Source organism: Canis lupus, chromosome 22 (genome assembly GCF_003254725.2).
Source record: "Canis lupus dingo isolate Sandy chromosome 22, ASM325472v2, whole genome shotgun sequence".
NCBI classification, from domain to species: Eukaryota; Metazoa; Chordata; class Mammalia; order Carnivora; family Canidae; genus Canis; species Canis lupus.
In genome coordinates, this window is record NC_064264.1 from 33,248,254 (window position 1) to 33,261,798 (window position 13,545).

The 13,545-nt window shown below is 36.5% G+C and overlaps 1 long non-coding RNA gene across 1 annotated transcript in view; it reads left to right on the plus strand.

Annotated features, from left to right (window-relative positions):
* LOC118351991 (uncharacterized) overlaps positions 1–13,200 on the plus strand; it is a 79,079-nt gene extending 65,879 nt beyond the window's left edge. Inside the window, exon 4 of the long non-coding RNA XR_004808343.2 lies at positions 12,251–13,200. This is a non-coding gene — a long non-coding RNA (uncharacterized LOC118351991). The remainder of the gene's footprint in view (positions 1–12,250) is intronic.
* Positions 13,201–13,545: the final 345 nt, after the last annotated feature.

Here is a 13,545-nt window from a genome sequence, read left to right on the forward strand (position 1 = left end):
ACAAAACAAATTTTTGATTTACCCATTCTTTCAAAAATCTTCTCCTTGCCTAGATTTCTCTGAGTCAGTGGAACTACTCAAGTCTTAGAATCTCTCTTCCCCTGACACCCCACATCCACTCCATTTGCAGAGACTGTCATCTCTGCGTCCTACACCCACCCCCTTCTCACCAGCCTCACTACCACTCCTAATCCAGCAACCTGAAATACTTTTCCTCCCTCACTTCACTCCAGTCCATCTCAAACAGTCTTCCTCAGACACAGCTTCCCTGATTATCTCCCTGAAAAAGGGCCCACGCTCTTTTTCTAAGCTCTCACATTTATTGCTTTTCCTGTTAATAAACAGCTTCCCAGTTCATCTCATTGTTTCCAGTTTTATGCCCTTACAAAACATTGTCTTTTTAGCTTCCACAGTGATCCTCCACCAAATAGAGAGCAAAATCCACAACCCTTGCTGTGTTTTTTACTGAGTTGACTGCTAATCCTGGATTTAGTTTGTTGGTTTCTCAGAGAGGTCTTCTCTGTCTTCCCTGGGAGTAGTGTCCTTAAGACACCACTTTATCTATGCCCCAAGTAACTCTGTAATACATAGCCCTGTTTTATTTTCACTAGATCTCAAATCCTAATGCAAATACCTACTACTTTGTTTTGCTTTATTATTCAATTTTGTGGTGTTTGGCTCTCCCAAGAGAATAAAAGCCTTACTTATTTCATTCAGTAATGCAAATCTAATGCCTTGTGTCTCGCTCTATAATAGGTGCTTCATAAATAACTGTTGAATGAATAAATGAGTTGATTATGATTCAGTAAAGCAGGAGGGTATGCCCTTTAAAAGTGGTTTGGGAACACAAAAAGACTCAATCACAGGAGTATAAAACAAAGCAGAGAAATGGTCTATCACATGTTTTGGGGGTTTGTGCTTATTTTTTTGTTTTATTTGTTTCACATGGAAATTCTGGAAGTGTATTAAAAGACCACTAAACTCTGTCAGAGATGTATGTATCTTATGATATTAAAAATGAGTAAAGTACTTATATTTAGAGATGACCACATATGTAGCTTTTTTATCTGAATGCTGGCAAAAGCTTTGTGTGAGACCAATAACCCCATTTTACAGGTGAAGAAGGTAGAGATTGGAGAACCACCCAGGACACACAGCCTGTTACAGATCTGAACTGAATCAAACTTTTCTAAAAGCTATATACTTTCCATTACATCATATACCGACCAGATTTTGTTTCTTGCAGCTCTGGGAGAGTCACAACTGCATTGGGCCACAACTTCTTCAACAACAAAGAGTGAAAACTAGCCTTGTTTTACAGGATGGTACAAATTTAATCAAGATGAGGTACCTGCTGTGCACAGTACAGGTTTGACACAATGGGTACAAAATTTCGTTGAAATCCATAAGCTACCAGATATAAAATAGTGATTACTTTAAAAATCAGCAAGATAAGTTAACATAGAAAGTACTATATTATTATCTGACTTAAAGCTGTAATTGAATTTATTGTAAAATCTAGAGTAAATGCCGATGCAACAAAACATTCCAGAAATAGAAAAGCCAGGCTTTCCTTTTCTTTTTTGGCTTAGATGAATCAGCCTGTATATGCCCAAAAAATCCTTTTGGTCTTACAGAGGCCAGGGTACCTTATAACTGCCATCTTGGCCCAGTGTCCTAGGGGTTGAATAGGAAACTTGGAGAGTTTTGTGGATGATGTCAAAATATTTCTCTTGTTTGGGAATATTCAGAATCCTTTCATAGTATTCTTAATAAGTTTGGTGGATATTATGATACTCTGTTAAAGATACTTGACTTTGCTGATAGCAATTGAGTATGCACCCTAGAATTTCATTTCATTCCCTTTTAAGAGGTGCACAAAGATATACTTGGTTAGCATGAAAGAAACTCATCTTATTTATTTATTTATTTATTTATTTATTTATTTATTTAAAGATTTTATTTATTTATTCATGAGAGACACAGAGAGAGAGGCAGAGACAGAGGCAGAGGGAGAAGCAGGCTCCCTGCAGGGAGCCTGATGTGGGACTCCATCTCCGTCTCCAGGATCACGCACTAAGGTGAAGGTGGCACTAAACTGCTGAGCCACCCAGGCTGCCGTTCATTAATAATTTTAACATAATTAATGTTCTTAACTATAAAAGCTAGTGACATAATTATAGCCACCATTTCTTGAACACGTAGTGTGTGCCAGATATTTTACATTTATTATTGCCAACATCCCACCAACCATGCAAGATAGATATTATTAAATGTTAAATGATTTGCTTGAGGCCAGACAGCTAGGAAGATCAGAGAACTAGGATTTTAACCCAGTCTTCTCTGATTTCAAAAATCTTATTTTTTCTCTCATTCCACTGTATCTCATTCATCGTTTCATTCATTGAACAAGATTAATGCCTATTATGTAGCAGGCACTGTTGGAGATATTGAGTAAAACAAAGTCACTGTTCTTATGGGGCTTATAGTATAGTTGGGCAGAAAAGAAATAAGCCAATATATCACATAATATAAAATCTATAACATAACATAATATAGCATAACATTAGAATGGTATTACATATGTGGTTATATGAGCTATAAAGTCAAAACAAAATAAGGGAACAAGCCAGGAAAGTATGTTTGGTAAGCAGGTCAGAGAATGTCCTCAGACTGGCTCCTTTAGGACTTTGTTGGCCACAAAAGGGATCTTGATTTATATATCAAAAGTTGCTTTTAAAAATAGCAACTAATAGACCAGAGAATCCAGACGTCTCCAATAATATATTCTGCTTTGGACAGAACTAATTAAATCATTAATTTACATATTCTTTCAGGAAAAGTTTATGCAGAACATTTTATATATCAGGCATAGAGACAGTGCTAGGGCTAAAAAGATGAATGAGACATAATCCCTTTCCTCAAAAGGAAGGCAGAAAGGCAAACAGAAATTCTTGAATAAATTTTATGCAAAACATGAAGTTCATTCAAAAACATTTAATGAGATTCCATTACGCCCCAAATCCAACCACTATGTGAGACATTGAGGAGGTATGACCTCAAGAGAAAGGATTCTGGAGGGAGCTACAGAGCTGTGTTCAGAGAAGACAGGTGATGTTACCTTTAAGGAATGAATAAAAGTTTGCACAAAGACTAGTGAGATGGTCTAGGTAGAGAAGATGGCAAATAGGAGAGCAGGGAATTGGTATATACAGGAACAGTGAGAAGACCTGGATGCTGGAGTACAGGGTTCAGGAGGGGGCAGTGACGAGAGATAAAATAGAAGGTGGGAGTTGACCCTGAAAGATACAGTATTTAAAGTGTGGATTCAGTCAGTGGACTATGATGAAGGACACTTTTTAGTCTCCTTCTGTCCTGTTTTCATGGAGAAGAACTTGTCCCATCCTGTCCCTCTATCCCTTTCACACTCTTGGCCAGAAGTGTGTTCATCAGGGGAAGATGAATTTGGGGCTGACTATGCACAGTTCACACTGCTCTTCCACAGGTGTGCTCACAGGAGCGTGCTCTGTCCGCTGCTACTGGCCAGTGGCTGGGTGGGAAAACCTGTCTAATTTAGAGGTAAAGTATTAGAAAAGCCATTTGCCATGAATCTAAAGTCACATCTCGGGGTGCCTGCGTGGCTCAGTCAGTTAAGTGTCTACCTTCAGCCCAGGTCATGATCCTGGGGTCCTGGGATGGAGCCCTGCATCTAGGCTCCCGGTTCATCAGTGAGTCTGCTTCTCCCTCTCCTTCTGTGCCTCCCCCACTTGTGCTCGATCACTGTCTTGCTCTCTCATGTTCTCTCTCTCTCAAATAAATAAATAAAATCTTTAATATAAAAAAATAAAGTCACATCTCTCAGTCACCTTTATCACCAATAAAGCTGACATTTCTATGCCCTGCACACTCAATTGTTTTCTGTTCTGAGAGAATTTACTTATTAGGTTTCCTAAAACTTCAACACACCTGTGAGCTCAGAAAAATGGTTACCAAAGATGTATTCATCTTCATCCCCTGAACCTGTGAATACATTACCTTACATGGCAAAGGAAACTTTGCACATGTGATCAGAATTAAGGATCTTGAGATGGGGAGATTATCCCAGATTATTTTAGATTACTCCAATCTAATTCCATGAGTCATTGAAAGATGAAAGTCTGACAGTTGGGTCAAAGAGAGATGGAGGAATGGTCAGAGAGACACAACATGGGAAGGGTTTGGCCACATGATGCTGGCTTGGAGATGGAGGAAGGGAGCCACAAACCAAGGAATGCGCAGCCTGTAGATGCTGAGAACAAACTCTAGGGCCACAGCCAACAAGGAAATGAAGACATTGGTCCTATGACCACAGAAACTGAATTCTGCCAACAAGTCAGATGAACAGCAAACTGACTCTCCCATAGAGTCTAAAAGAAGGAAAGTAGCCTGGCTCACGCCTTAATTTTCCCCCAGTGTGACCTGTGTCAGATTTATGATCTACACAACTGCAAGGTAGCCATTGGTGTTGTTTTAATCCACTCAGTTTGTGGTAATTTGTCATGGCAACCATAGAAAACTAATAAATACAACATCACACGGAGCCAATGGAGGGGGCCGATGGAGGGGTTTTTTGTTGGTGGTGGTAGTGTGTTGTTGTTGTTGTTAATTGAGATACAATTGGCATATGACATTGTGTAGATTTGAGGTATGCAATGTGTTGGTTTAATACTTTTATATATTGCAACGTTATTACTATGGTAGCATTAGCTAACGCTTTTATCACATCACATAATGGTTATTTTGTATTTATGTTGAGAACAGGTAAGATCCAGGCTTAAGGAGCCAGTGAAGATCTTAACACAGGAGGGATGGCATGCTGAGATGAACATGGCAACTCTAATAACCAGCAGAGTCTGAGTTTGGAAATGTTTGTGAGACAGAGTGGTCAGTGTGTGACACTGGCATGCAGGGCTGGGTGAAAGAAAGGGTATTCCAACTTGGGAATTTTTTTTTTTTTTTTTTAAATAAACTTGCCCAGGGTCAATATCTAGTGAGGGGCAGAGCCCTGGGCTTTTTTTTTTTTTTTTAATTTTTTATTTATTTATGATAGTCACAGAGAGAGAGAGAGAGAGAGAGAGAGAGGCAGAGACACAGGAGGAGGGAGAAGCAGGCTCCATGCACCGGGAGCCCGACGTGGGATTCGATCCCGGGTCTCCAGGATCGCGCCCTGGGCCAAAGGCAGGCGCCAAACCGCTGCACCACCCAGGAATCCCCAAACTTGGGAATTTGATGGACATTCACACCATTCACCAAGACTGAGACTCCAGAAACAGAAACAAGTTTGTAAGAATAAACTATGAACTCAGTATTGATGTATTAAGATGGAGATATGTAAACCCTGTAGGACAGTCAGGAAAACAAATTGACAAGTTGGGAGCAAGTGCCTAAAGGAAAGTAGAGACAGCGAATGCCTTGGCGTGACTAAGATGATACAAGCTGAGAAACATTTATAGCTATAGATCTAATCATGATTTGGATTGTGATAAAATTATTTTAAACAATTTATGTATTTTTTTCACTACTAAACCAGTCATCTAGAACTCTCCATAAAGGAAATATGGCCAGGCAAGTTTAGATAAATATATAAATGACTTTCTAGAGGTCACTCAAGAAGGCTGTTCCATTTCATGCCACATCCTAGACATGGGTCTGACATTTTAATTTTTATCAATATTGTATTTCTAGACCTCCAAATCATCCAGAAGAAGTTTAAAACTTTTCACAGAATTCCACTGATAATCCCACCATGTGCCACTCCCAGAATTACACATCTGACACTTTGAATCACATAAGCGTTTAATCAGATCATTGTCCACATTATGTGATTATCTTATTTTAGTTTTTCCCCGAATGCATTCATACCAAGGAAAATGTTAGTAATTCCCTCTTAGCTTAAAGAGCATTGTCCCCCAAACTGCAGTGTAATCCTTACCTTCCATGTTAAATCCCATTGTTGTTAAAGAGTATGTTTAGATAACATCTCTTTTAAACTTAAAGTTGAAAATTATCTTTATTTGCTGTCTGTGAGGCAAAGATAACCAAACTGTGAGCTTCATTTAACAAAAAACATCAATATAAGTCTTACCTCTGAGTTTCACTGTACAGAATTGGTATTGTTGGGCAAAATGATCAAGAGTTCTGAGTCAGAGACCACACTGCAGATTGGCCATATTATTTCTTTTACATAGCTGAATTTGCAAAAGTGACCCAAGACATAAACCTTCTTAAAAAGAGATGAAATTTTTTCTTATTGACATATAACATTATGTGACATAATCAACATATAACATTATATTAGTTTCAGGTATGCAACATAACAATTCAATATTTGTGTGTCTTGCAGAATGATCGCCATGCTTAGTTTACTTTACATTTGCCACCGTACATAGTTACAAGGTTTTTTTTTTTTTTTCTTGTGGTGAGGACTTTTAAGATCTACTCTTAACAATTTTTCTGTATGCCTACTCTATTGTTGACTATAGTCACCATACTTTGTATTACTTCCCCACGACTTAATTATTTTGATATTTTATGACTTTTAACCCTCTTTACCAATTTCTCCCACCCCCTACCTCTAAAAAAACAGATGAAAGTTTTAAAGTTTTTTTTACACTTTTTATTTTGAAAAAATGATAACTCTAGGAGTTGAAAAATAGAGTGGAGAGTTTCCCTATGCCTATCACCTGGCTTTCCCTAGTGACAACATCTTGCGTAATTATAATTTTTCAAAGCCAGGAATTGGCATTAACACAATACAATTAACTAGACTACAGGTTTTACTCAGATTCCAGAGGGTTTTGAATGTACTTATTTTTTGGTGCATGTATATATAGTTCTGTACAATTTTATCACAGGTATAGATTCATATGAGCTCCACCACAGTAAATATAGAGCTCATCACAAAGGAGCTTCCTTGTGGTACCCTTTATAGCTATACCTTCTCCTTCTCCAACACCTGGCAAATACTGATCATTCTCCATTCCTATGGATTTATCATTTCAAGAATGATATAAGTAGACTCATACAGTATATGAAATTTTGATGTTGGCTTTCTTCTAATTCAACATAATTACCTTGAGGTTCATTTGTTTCTTCATATAATAATAGTTTGTTCCTTTTTATCACTGAATAGTGTTTCATGGTATGGATTACTGCAGTGCGTTTATCCTTCACCTATTGAAGGACATTTGAGTTGTTACAAGTTTGAGGCTATGATAATTAAAGTCATTATAAACATTATGGATAGGTTTTTGCATGAACATAATTTTAATTTCTCTAGAATAAAACTCCAAGAGTATGATTGTTGGGTCACATGGTAAATATGTTTAATTTTATAAGAAACTGACAAATTTCTAGAGTGGTTGTGACATTTTATACTCCCATCAGCAATTTATGAGAGGTCCAGTTTCTCCACATCCTTGCCAGCATCTGGTACTGTCAGTACTTTTCTAAAAAAATTTTTTGTCATTTTAATAGGTGTGTAGTGAAAAAACGGATGGATTATTAATAGTATTGGCTTTTTAAAAGATGTATTATTTGAGAGAGAGAGTGAGCAGGATCTGGGGGAGGGTAGAGGGAGAGAAAGAGAAGTAGACTCCCTGCTGGACACAGGGCTCAATCCCACGACCCTGAGATCGTGATCCTAAGATGATGACTGAGCTGAATTCAAGAGTCCGAAGCTTAACCAACTGAGCCACTGAGGTGCTCCTATTACTGATATTTTTGGAGCTCTGTATAGACACTTGAATGAGTTCTCTAAAGAGCACACAATTTCTTATTCCCATATATGAGTAGAGTGTTTTAGATAACAAGTAAAAGGACAGGAAGTTGGATCTTAGCATTCCATATTTGCAAGTGAAAATTAACACAGGAGTGTAGAAATTTAAGACCATGGACAGCCACAAAGATCTGTTTATTTATAACAGACTCCCTGTTGGAATCCTTGTGGCCAGGCTCAGGGGAGAGCACAATAGAAGTCATAGCTTGATACCTACCTTAATGAACCTTTTTTTTTTTTTTTTTTTTGAGAGAGAGAGAGAGAGAGCTTATGTGTGAGAAAGAGAGAATCTTAAGCAGGCTCTATGCCCAGCAGGAGCCACACTCAGGGCTCAATCTCACGATCCTGAGATCATGATCTGTGCTGAAATCAGGAGTCCAATGCTTAACTGACTGAGCCACCCGGGCCCCCCTTAATGATTTAATTCTTGATGTTCAAATGATAATGAGCCCTTAGAGACCATTCCAAAGAGTTCAGCATGCTTGCATTGAAAATGGTTAAGATCTAGAAGGTCTTCTTGGTCTGAAAACTCTGTTACTTATTTGCCAAAAAACAAAAATAGCTATTGGAAAATGCAGTTGAATACTGCCAGTTTTCTTTATTAAGGAATAATTAATTAGAGTAATGAACTCAAAGGTTATGAATTTTTAGATATTCTGTCTCTTTTAAACACATATATCCTATTTCTTTTTTCGTTTATCCACAAAATTAATGAGCACTTCAACCATTATAGCCCACAAAAATATTTCCACTTGCAAATGATTACACCAAAATTTCCCAATGCCTGTTCTAAGAAGCAATAGTTACAGGCAAAGTTAACAAGCCAAAGAAGAATTTCATGACCAAAACAAATTAGTTACTTTACAACAGATTTTCTCAAAGTCACTATTAAATAGATGAATAGAGGTACAATATGAAACTCCAGAGGTCAATGGAGTACTGAGAACTTCCCTAAAACTTATTTCCACAGAACCTTTAATGACACAGACTAGTGCAAAGACCAGATTAGAAAACCCTGAGTAATATTGATTCAAAATGTGATTAATACACAAATTATTTGCATATCACTTATATTGTTGGAAGGGAACCATCAGAGATACTTTAATTCTTTTTTTTTTTAAGATTTATTTATTTGAGAGAGAGTAAGTGGCAGTGGAGGGTACAGAGGGAGAGAGAGAGTCTAAGTGGACTTCATGCTGATCAAAGAGCCTGATGCAGGGCTCGATCTCATGACCTTGATCATGACCTGAGACAAAAACAGGAGTTAGTCGCTTAACCAGCTGCACCACCCAGGCACCCTTGCTTTGATATATATATATATATATATATATATATATATATATATATATATTTTTTTTTTTTTTTTTTTTTAACGTGGTCAACTTCTAAACAAGTCTAGTTCAGATTAGACTGTTCCCATCTTTTATGATTCAATAATTGTTCATTTGATTGCATTAGATGTTGAGAAATATTGTTTATAAAAGCTACAATAGGAAAACAAATAATGCTATATGGCTTTTAGCTATTTAGTTGAAAATTTCAAAACAAGTCAAGATTTTCTTCCTTTGGGAAAAGAAAATTTTAGGAAGAGAAAAGGGAAAAAAGCAGAAGTCAAATAAGCCAGGTTGATGGAAGCTTGGATGCCTTTTCTTTTGACACATAATAGTTAAGAGAATAAATTTAATCACAAAGTTACACTCAAAAACTCAAGCAAGATAGTGATTTAAGAATAATATTAGAAATTTAAAATTATCAGAAAACATATAAAAATAATCACCATATTGAAAAATAGAAGTGTCATTTTATTTAAGAGGCATTAAAAATAAAAGACGAGGAAATCTGTGCTATTTCTTCCTCTAAGCTGTGAGTGGAAATTCAGAACTTGTATGCACTAATTGTGGGGAGTCTCAATGCTCCTGAACGAACCACATGGAATTGAAGAGAACTGTTGAAGTCCTTGCAGCAGTAGGAGCTTTTGCAAGTCAAGATAAAAACATTTGTCTTTAAGAGGTCTAAAAGCATTAAGGAGTATATAAATGTAAGTTTTCTCCTTCTTGTGGAAAATGGTACAATATAGTGGAGAGGATATGAGCTTTGGATCTATACAGACCAGAGATGGGGTAGTTTAAACTCACTGTGCTTTTAGTTTACTCATTTGTACAATAGGTATAATGATATATATGTGAGAAGATATTTCGAAGATTAAATGAGATGATAAAACAAAAGCTATTAGCATAGTGCCTAGAAAATAGAAGATATACAAAAATGTTTGTTTCCTTTCCTTTTCTTCATGGTGTGCTAAGAGTATGCTATCAGCAATTTTCTGAATACCCTGACATGCATGCTTTCTCATTTGATACAACCATTAGTCATATAAGTGGCTTTAAGTTTGGTTATCTATTTTAAAATGATGTAACTTAGGGGTCCCTGGGTGGCTCAGTCAGTTAAACATCTGCCTTTGGCTCAGTTCATGATCCTGAAGTCCTGGAATTGAGCCCTGAGTCTGGACTCTCTGCTTAGTGAGGGGCTTGCCTCTTCCTCTCCCTTTGTCCCTACCCCCAGCTTTCACTTGCTCTCTCTGTCTCACTTGTTCTCTCTCTCAAATAAATAGATAAAATCTTTTAAAAAATAAAATGATGCAACTTAAATGACATTAAACTAGCAGACTTTAAAATTTGAGCTTAGTTTCCATCTTCCTTCTAAATCTGTTGCATATTTGGAGACCTTTTCCAACCACTGGGAGTTAATAAGGTTAGTGCAACTGTGGAGTGCATCAAACTTGAAGCCACCAATTAGAGTTTGTGATATGTTCAGATTACATCCACTTTGGCTGCACTTCTTGCTGTACAATGAGGAAGGGAAATAGAATGTGTGAATGTATATATAGAGAATTGATCCTCAGAGAGAAATGATAACAGACAATATTAGTCATTTTTAACATTAATCATAGATACACAGCAACAAAATGCTTTTATGCTAGATTTTACCGGAGATTTATGAAGAGAGTAGAAATGATTTAAAAGTGTTTATATGAGCTTATACTCTGTATATATGCTGTTCTGGACCATCAATATATAAATGTAAATATACTGTTCTTAAGTGAACCTGACTACTTACCTAATGTCAGTTTTGAGCTTTGACTTGCTTCTGACTATAAATGATTCTTAACCTACACGGAGCCCAAATAGCATGCCACGTCTCAGGATCAGTTTGGGGAAAAGAAAGGAAGAAAACTACTACTGTTACTAAGGAAGTGATATTCAGATTGCAAGGGAGATCATTCGAAGGTAGGTACACTAGAGATAATGATGGGAAAAGTCAATATGTGTCACCTAAGAGGGCCAAGTGTCTCCATGGAAGGCCATATTGGTTTGTACTACCAGAGCCTTGGGAACTTGCTGGATATGATGTACCAGGAGCCAGCATGCTGGTCCTATACTTTCCAGATATTTTCCTTTATAAACCACCTTCAAATACAGCTGAATCTCTTCTGTGAGAAACTTACAGGCCAAGGAGCCAATGCAAATCTTTGGAGGTCTGTGTACAGCAACAGATGTATCTTTGTAAAGAATCCTTTTTAAATTGGAATGTAAGCCCCTTTTTCTCCAAATTTAACTGAATCACAAATATAGTATTATTTGGGAATTTGAATTCTTCATATCAATAGTTTCTGTTTTTAACTTTTAATTTTGTTCTTGCTAATTTTACTAGTATTATGAAGTATAATTGGCATGTAATATTTCCTATTAGTTTCAGATGTATCTCATGTTAATTCAATATTTATAGATTACAAAATGATGCCTACAATAAGTCTTGTTACTGTCTATCACCATACAAAATTATTACAATATTATTGATGGTAATCCCTATGCTGTACATTATATACCCATGACCTATTTATTTCACAAAAGGAAGTTTGTATATCTTTAACTCCTTCTCTTTCACTCATTCTTCAACCTTTCCCCACTCTGAAAACCAACAATTTGTTTTCTGTATCCATGAGTCTGTTTCCATTTTATTTTGTTTATTCATTTGCTTGGCTTATTTTTAGATTCCACAGGTAAGTGAAATTATACAGTATTTTTCTTCTCTAACTTATTTTGCTTGGTCCAATACCATCTAGTCCATCCATATTGTCTCAAGTGGCAAGATTCCATTCTTTTTATGGCTGAGTAATATTCTATTGTGTGTGTATGGTGTGTGTGTGTGTTTGTATTGATACTACATCTTCTTTACTCATTCATCCATTGATAGATGCTTAGGTTGCTTCCATGTCTTGGCTATTGTAGATAATGCTGCAGTGAATATTGGGGTACATAATGTCTTTTCAAACTGATGTATTTATTTTCTTCCAACAAACACCCAGAAGTGGAATTGCTGGATCATATGGTACTTCTATTTTTTTAAAAAAGATTTTATTTCTCTATTTGACAGAGAGATCATGTTCACAAGCAGGGTGAGTGGCAGGCAGAAGGACATGGAGAAGCAGGCTCCCCACTGAGCAGAGAGCCAATGTGAGGCTTGATCCCAGGACCCTGGAGTCATGATCCAAGCTGAAAGCAGATGCCTAACCAATGGAACCACCACAGACACCCCTGATAGTTCTATTTTTACTTTTTTTAGGAACCTCCATACTGCTTTCCACAGTGGCTGCACCAATTTTCATTCCCACCAGTAGTGTATGAGGGTTTCCTTTTCTCTACAACCTCACCAACATTTGTTATGTTTCTGTCTTTTTAATTCTGGTCAATCTCACAAATGTGAGATAATATCTCATTGTGGTTTTTGTTTCCATTTTTCTGATAACTATAAGAAAAGATGTTGGATATCTTTTCAAGTGCCTGTTGGCCATTTGTACATCTTCTTTGGAAAAATATTTTTACTATTAAAGGAAAAGAATTATGTAAATGTAGTCAGAATGTATATATGGATATATGTAATGACTAATATGCAAATGTATTGAATATATGTTTTTATAATATTTTATAAATATAATTGAATATGTATCATCAAAAAAGAATAATGGAGGGACCCACAGATTAGTTTGGAAGTCTCAAGAGATTGAATGGGCTTCTATTAGATTTACTTATGCAAACATTCCCAAGGATGCATTTGTTGCTTTGAACAGGAGCTGTGTTAAACTAGAGAATTTATTTGGACATTCATTATTATGGACATTAAAAGCCATAATGATACTCAATGTTTTTTATCTTTTCCCAGTAGGAAATTAGAGTAAGAGACATATAGAACTCTCTTTTCTTAAAACCAGAAGTTTGCCTTTTAATTTTCACTGCTTCTTAGCCATTTAGCCATGCCTCATCTATATCTCTCAGTAACAGGAGGATGACCCAAATCCAATAAAAAAAGTGATTCTTTGAAGAAAAAATATGTACATGTTTGTTGTTTTATAAACAAGATTTTGAGAATTAGTCAAGAAAGGTTGTATTGGGTTAGGAAAGCACCATTTGCCTCAACCACAATGGAACCTCCTTTTGGAGGCAGTCTCAGACTCTAAGTCCAGTCTGGGTTTTAATACTGTGGCATCTGGAAGTCTACAGTGTGAATTTCTCAGGTTTCATACTCAACCTCATCTATGAACTACATATTTTAAATAGGAAGCTAACGACCCCCAAGTTTATCACAACCATTCAGGTAATAAAAAGGTATAGATACTTTCTGTTATGTTCTACTTTATTCGTCAATATAGCTTTAGTTTAGCTACAACAGGA